The 7,518-nt window shown below is 40.8% G+C and overlaps 1 long non-coding RNA gene across 1 annotated transcript; it reads right to left on the reverse strand.

Moving 5' to 3' along the window:
- Positions 1-1,055: 1,055 nt before the first annotated feature.
- On the reverse strand, positions 1,056-6,923 carry LOC308299038. Its single transcript, XR_013962754.1, has 3 exons — positions 6,859-6,923; positions 6,540-6,641; positions 1,056-1,193 (listed from the first exon to the last, which is right to left on the reverse strand). It is a non-coding gene; the product is annotated as an uncharacterized lncRNA (long non-coding RNA).
- Between the last annotated feature and the right edge of the window lie 595 nt (positions 6,924-7,518).

Consider the following 7,518-nt stretch of genomic DNA (forward strand, 5'->3'; position numbering starts at 1 on the left):
TTAATTTCAAAATACTGTCCTGGATATTTTTCTTGACATGTATTTACATTATTTTATTTAGATAAATACTATTTCCTTTATATCCTACTACTTACTACACACTGATGAAGCACTAGTGTGGACACGCTGGTGATTCTTCAGGGAACATGACTGACTGAAACTCTTGTTACAATGTTTACACTTGAAAGGTTTTTCTCCAGTGTGGACACGCTGGTGTCTCTTCAGGGAACCAGAGTCCCTGAAATTCTTGTTACATTTTTTACAGTGGAAAGGTTTTTCTCCAGTGTGGACACGCTGGTGTTTCTTCAGGGAACCAGATACTCTGAAACTCTTGTTACAATGATTACACTTGAACGGTTTTTCTCCAGTGTGGATCCGCTGGTGTGTCTTCAGGGAACTAGACTGACTGAAACTCTTGTCACAATGTTTACAGTGGAAAGGTTTTTCTCCTGTGTGGACACGCTGGTGTATCTTCAGTTCACATGATAAAGTGAAACTCTTGTTGCAATGTTCACAGTGGAATGTGTTTTCTCCAGTGTGGACACGCTGGTGTCTCTTGAGACGATATGAACAGCTATAACTCTTGATACAGAGTTTACACTGGAAATGTTTTTCACCAGTGTGGACATCTCCACTTGTCTTCCCCCAATCATCACTGTCTTCAGTGACTTCAGTGTCAGATTCAAGCTCAACTTCAACTTCAGAACAATGCGAAGAGATGTCTTCATCAACAGGCTTCTCATGTCTGTGAAGTTGCTCCTCCTGTTCCTCTTTAATCTTTTGGGGCTCTGGTTCCTCCTGTTCCTCTTTAATGTGTTGGGGCTCTGGTTCCTCATGTTCCTCTTTAATGTGTGGAGGCTCTGGTTCCTCCTGTTCCTCTTTAATGTGTGGAGGCTCTGGTTCCTCCTGTTCCTCTTTAATGTGTGGAGGCTCTGGTTCCTCCTGTTCCTCTTTAATCTGTTGGGGCTCTGGTTCCTCCTGTTCCTCTTTAATGTGTGGAGGCTCTGGTTCCTCCTGTTCCTCTTTAATGTGTGGAGGCTCTGGTTCCTCCTGTTCCTCTATAATCTGTTGGGGCTCTGGTTCCTCCTGTTCCTCTTTAAAGTGTTGAGGCTCTGGTTCCTCCTGGAGCAGACTGGGGCTCCTCTCCTGTTCAGGAGAAACCTCCTCTTTACACACAACAATGTGCAGGATGTCTAGGAGCAGAAAGAGAACATTATAGTCAACAGGGCTTTTCCAGATCAGTTTTTACCTGTGGGCAGGCCAGAGCTTCAAAGTAGAACTTATAAGAAACGATTTACACTCCGTCTTCCACCTGAAGATGACTCACTAAATCTTCGTATTGAAAGGACAAACTACCTTACAAAAGGCGGCCTTTTTGACCTTTGAAATGACCTTTGAGATGACCTCTGTGTAACTATTTTCAGATCAGATTAAAAAAAAAGATAAAAAAAACAGGTTAAATCATTAAATTAACATCAATTATGGATTCCTCAACCCAAAAAGTCACAGAAAACTAGTTCTACTCATCAAGGTCAAACCATTGAAAATGTTTTGTCATAGCTGATGGCAGCCATTTTGGATTGTGGGCTCTTAAGAATTTTGCCCGCATTTTTGCGAGGGGCATGGGAGCTCACATTATTTTACCTTCATGAGTGACAAATCCACTGAGAAACAGACCTTTGCTCTCCACGGTCACGGAATTGTCGGAAATGACCCAACTATGCATGCTTAATGGCCCGCTGACACGCCCTGAAATTATAATAGTATGATACAGTAGGTCACGTGTTCTCTCTGAAAACGGTCTGAAATAGTCTGAAACTGATGTCACAGTGAAAACGGTCTGAAATAGTCTGAAACTGATGTCACAGTGTAATCTGCCCCTCGCCCCCCAACAACAGCTGACCAGTACAGTAAGTAGTCTAAGTACAGTCAATTAATTTGATTGCCTTATAATTGCGCATTCCCACAGTGACATCATAAAAATATTAACTCATATTTGAACTTGTTGGCTGCCGGGTGCCGCTAGTGGCCGCTAGAGTGCCAGACATTCTCCCGTAGGCATTCACTATCACATCCGGGTCGCCAGCCTGAACTGGCTTGGCTATACACTGGAATGAGTGCTATGCTAGCGAGCCGGAGGAAGTTAGCTATCAGTTAGCAATCGACTATATAATTTTTTAGAAGAGCGATCTAAAGTTATTCAGCCACCAAAAAAACTTTTCTGCTGGCCTCGGAACACAATCCGGAGAAAATCCGCTGTAAAGATGTGTTTTTCTATTGGAGTGGGCGGCGTGGCGCGGCCTTTTTTTCCCATTACGGGCCGTGTAAACAGAGTCGCGGCCCTGTACTTGGATGGAAAATTCGACCGGGGCTTCGTTGATGCCTCCGATTATTTAATTCATTTAACTAAAGGAACCGAAAATGTTCGGTGTTTGTAATCTTTAATACGTCTTGCAAAAACAGCGTTTTTTTGGGGGGGCTCTAAACTTTTTTTCTAAACCATTTTTATGGGATAAGTAGAATGGCTCGTTGGGAAGCGGTGGAGGAGCCAGGATCACCCACTTCGCTACTAGCAGCTCAGGGTAAGCAAAATAGATTAAAATATTAGTATTGGAATGGAAAAAAGAACCGAAATTATTCGGTTTTATTACTAAACGAGTTAAGATGACTTTTTAAATTGACAGTACTAGTGATGCACGGATAGGCTTTTGATGTCATCCGAATCCACCCACGCAAATTAATTATCCGCTCATTATCCAACCGCATTAATTATATTATCCAATTTATAGATCTGCATCCATCCTCATCCGCAACTTCCAAACTATTATTATTATTAATATGTTGTGGTAGGCTATTCCCCGTTTTCTTAGTTGTGGGATCACAGAAATGCATTGATGCATTGATTTAGCCTAAGGAATGTCCGTTCGTCTTTTTTCTTTTTTTTTTTCATGAGTCTGTGCTGCTTCGATGCAGACAGACATGCAGGCAGGCAGGCAGACACACTGACACACGGAGTGAGAGAGAGAGAGAGAAACAAACACACAACTTAGTGGGAAGTTTAACTTGCCTACAGTACTTTGTAATGTGAATGTGATTATGGACTATGGAGCTGAGATTCACTTTTTAGCGCAGCGCGACCAGAGGTAAGTAATGAGCGCGACGAGGCATGATGCCGTTGCCTTTAAGTGGACACAGCTGTTTAGTTCTATCATGGACTGGACATTGCCTCATGAAAAATTACGCTTACTTTACAAATGATACAAAATAACACACTCTCACAGACACAAGCATACATAGATTTCGCTTTTCATTGATAGATGTATTATGTCATAATTTATTTCCTGCATTATTTCATCGGTTATCCGGAATTAATTAACAATTATATTTGATTGATCCAAATCCGACTGCACCACGGATCACCGCGGCTAAAACTGCCAACCGCACATCTCTAGACAGTACCCCCTTTAGGTGACAGTACCCATTTAAGAATAAACTAACATTTTGGAAAATAAACCTTCCGGTAAGGCCTCATTTTCAAGAACACTTCTCACAATGTTTACAGTTGAATGTTTTTCTCCAGTGTGGACAAACAGACCTAGTGGTCTGTTTGCAATGAATCCAATATTAAATAGGTCAGTGTATGGTTGAAACCCGTAAATACCATCCTAAAAGCTTAGGAAAAACAAACTACCGGAAAGGCATAATTTTCACGATGGTGTCCACAGGAGCTTAAAAAGCTAATAAATTGGGAGGGTATATGTGTCCGAGGCTGGTGGAAACGGCCAAATGTCGGCAATTTTACAAGGCAGAAAATGCGAAAATAAGATTGATTTAAAATTTTCTTTGTTTTTCGTTTTTGTATATAATTAACAGTTTGAATATAGAAGAGGGTTTTCATTCCATAAGATATCTTTGTTAAGGTCGGTATATGGCAACATTAGTGTAGCAAAGTTGCCTTCTTTGGGAGAGTTTTACTGCTGTTTTAGGAGGCGGAGAATTGAGCTCTTTAGATTTGCATAGCGATTTCACGGGAGCACGATTGGTTTAAGGAATGCATTGTCTCGTATTTCAGCACGCCCATACAGCGTGTTATCTGCTTGTAAACAGTCTACACAGTAACTAACTTCATCTCGCTAATGTTAACGGTTTGCTGAAGACAGTATTCTGGAAGGATGTATTTTTTTATGTATACATCGTGATCTCAGTCGCTCTCGGACACACAAAGAAAACGTGGAAAATTGAAGCAGCATGTTGAAAACGCTATGTCATCATGAGTCCTTGTGCTGGCATTACAGGCGACACGCTCACTCGTCTGTAGTGAAAATAAAAGATACAGTTTCGCTACTCACCAAAACAAAGACGGATTTGGGGAGTTGAAAGCCTACTTTACTTAGTGGGAACACTCAGAGTTCCCAACATCGCGTCTAAAATACACTTTTTTATCCAGATAACAGAATATTTCACCGGAAGGCAAAATGTGCAATGGACATTTCTATTGACAAGATCTGTAGAGGGCGGTGTGGAGTAACTAAAACCTCCGGTGAAAAAGTTTATTCTCTGGTAAAAAAAAGTGTATTTTAGACGTGAGGTGGGGGTTTCTGAGTGTTCCCACTAAGTAAAGTAGGCTTCCATCACCCTTACGCCGTCTTTGTTTTGTTGAGTAACGAACCGTATTTTATGTTTATTACATGCAGACGAGAGGGTTCGCAGCCGTTCCTGCCTCGCAAAGGCTCATTGGTGACATAGCGTCAAGCGTCTCCTTGTTTCACTGGCTTTTAGCATTAAACTGCTGAGAGACTCTGAACTCACTTACTCAGCGTTTACATTACAAATCATAGTAGGCTTCTGCTTAACACAGTAGCCTACGACCAAGAAGAAGGGAGAAAAAGGAAAGAAAAGCTGCATTCTCTGTCCTGCGGGAAAAACCACAGATCTTCTCGTAATGGACAGCGTATCTCACATCTCAGCCTCTCGTCTGCTGCAGCCCATGAACGTTTCTCCGTTCTGTGTCCGAGCTAGAGTGCCCTAAAAAGTGTGTTTTGCAAGCCCGTCCGCCGCTTCCCACGTTCTTACTACAAAACGTGCTGCAAAAGTGCTCTGTGTTGCTAATGCTCCCAAGAAAGAAAACGTGTAAATCCATTGATCCAAACTGTAGAAGACCGTGCTTCACTGCTTCTGCTTCTGCTTTAGCTGTCTGCTTTATAGTCCAGTAATTTTAGGCCAGAATTAGGCTAAATCTAAAACAAATTGCAATAGTAGCAAACTCAACTGATTTTGTATCCTCAATATGTCCTTAGTGAGAGAAAAAAAGTCCCAAGGGATCCCATCAGGGGAAAGTTTTGAAAACGACCTACCTACCTTCACTTACTATACACTACAGTGTAGTGTATAGTACTATTGCAATTTGTTTTAGGTTTTTTCATAATAATGACTGGACTATTTGCTGTGTACAGCAGATGCTCCGCAAGCTTCGTAGCCGACGTTAAAGAGTACACTGTAAACACTTTCTTTTGTAATAGACTTTTTTTTACACTGTAAAAACTTTTTCTTTTGTAATACACTATTTTAGTGAAAAATAAAAACTACAAAAAGGAGAAAATGACAGGATGAGCATATAAGGAGGGGAGGAGGTAGAAAAGACCACTGGCCACTATTTCTGACATGGCTGCAAGCACTATAGCACAATATATTACCACAGGTCTACTACTAAATAGTAGTTTTAAATAATTGTAGTGGAATAAAAGTACATTTGAAGTTGACAGCTATACCACTGTGGGTGTGGTTTGACTTGGGGGGAGTGATTTAGGGGTGTAGGTAAGTACCTATTGTCCCTCCCATTGTCACACCCACTTCTGGCTACCTAGAGGTGTCAATGTTCCTGGCATTCAAATGGCTTTTTAAGCACTTTGGGGTTTATGGTGCAACAAGTTTAAAATGTCCATAACTTCTTCAAATATGCTCCAATTTCAACAAATGATACATCATATGAAAGCTTAGATTCTGTACTTGGATAATCTGTACAAAAAAGAAAAATGACCAATGCAGACATAAGGAACAAAGTACCAGACCCAGTCACATATGTGCCATCTTGAAAATGATGTATTTGTAGTAGTTTGTTTTTCCTTAGCTTTAAGTATGTTATTTAATATACCCACTACTTAGAGAATCCATTGAAAATTCTCTTCAGACCACTAGGGGTGAGCCCAACTTAGAATGTTTTTTTTTTTTTTTTTTAAACCTTATGCCTGGCACCAGACCTAACACCATGCCAAAAATCTAAAACCTATCACAGGTTTTTGAAGACTTTTTTTCGATCATATTAAATCACAGTTTATAGGCATTTTAAGGTCCCAGCAGCCATCATGGACGCCAGTAACGCCATCTTGAAAATGAAGCCTTAAAAGATAATTTTTAGGAGATATTGTAATGATGGATGGATCTAGTTATTGTCATGATTATCGTATAGATAAGATATTGTGTCAGCCCTTGAGCCCTACAACAGAACTAAAAACGAGAAAGAATAAGCAGATGAAACTTACTGAGGTGCTGGTGGTCTTCAGGTTCCTCCTGTTTAATAGAAATGTCCCTGGCTGAGTCTGGAGAGTTCATCTTCACCTGCATTCTGGACTCCACAGACTGGTCTGAAATGAAGCAATTGAATAAGGGCTTTAATAACTGAAGACCCGATGGTGTCAAGAATAACAATAGTATTTGGAAACATGCAAAGGCAAAATAGCCCATTTTGTTGCCACCATTTTGGCCTGATGAAGAATCAGGTCATTTGGACTCTGTTAGGATTAATTTCAAAATACTCTCCTGGATTTTGTACTAATTCCTTTATATCTTACTACTACTTACTCCACACTGATGAAGAACTAGTGTGGACACGCTGGTGTGTCTTCAGGTAACGTGACTGACTGAAACTCGTGTTACAATGTTTACACTTGAAATGTTTGTCTTCAGTGTGGACACAATGGTGTGCCTTCAGGGAACCTGACTGAGTAAAACTCTTGTTACATTCTTTACAGTGAAAATGTTTTTCTCCGGTGTGGACATACTGGTGTCTCTTCAGGTCAAATAATTTACTGAAACTCTTGTCACAATATTTACACTGGAAAGGTTTTTCTCCAGTGTGGACACGTTGGTGTGTCTTCATGTGAGTTGACTGTGTGAAACTCTTGTCACAATGTTTACACTTGAAAGGTTTTTCTCCAGTGTGGGCACGTTGGTGTTTCTTCATGTTAGTTGACAGAGTGAAACTCTTTTCACAATGTTTACACTTGAATGGTTTTTCTCCAGTGTGGGTACGCTGGTGTGCCTTCAGGTCAGATGATTCCCTGAAACTCTTGTCACAATGTTTACATTGAAAAGGTTTTTCTCCAGTGTGGATACGCTGGTGTCTCTTCAGGTCAGATTGCTGACGGAATCTCTTGTCACAACGTTTACACTTGAAAGGGTTTTCTCCAGTGTGGACACGCTGGTGTGTCTTCAGGTGACCCGACTCTCTGAAACTCTTGT

The sequence above is a fragment of the Nannobrachium achirus genome, assembly GCF_963921795.1.
Source record: "Nannobrachium achirus genome assembly, chromosome: 15".
Lineage (NCBI taxonomy): Eukaryota > Metazoa > Chordata > Actinopteri > Myctophiformes > Myctophidae > Nannobrachium > Nannobrachium achirus.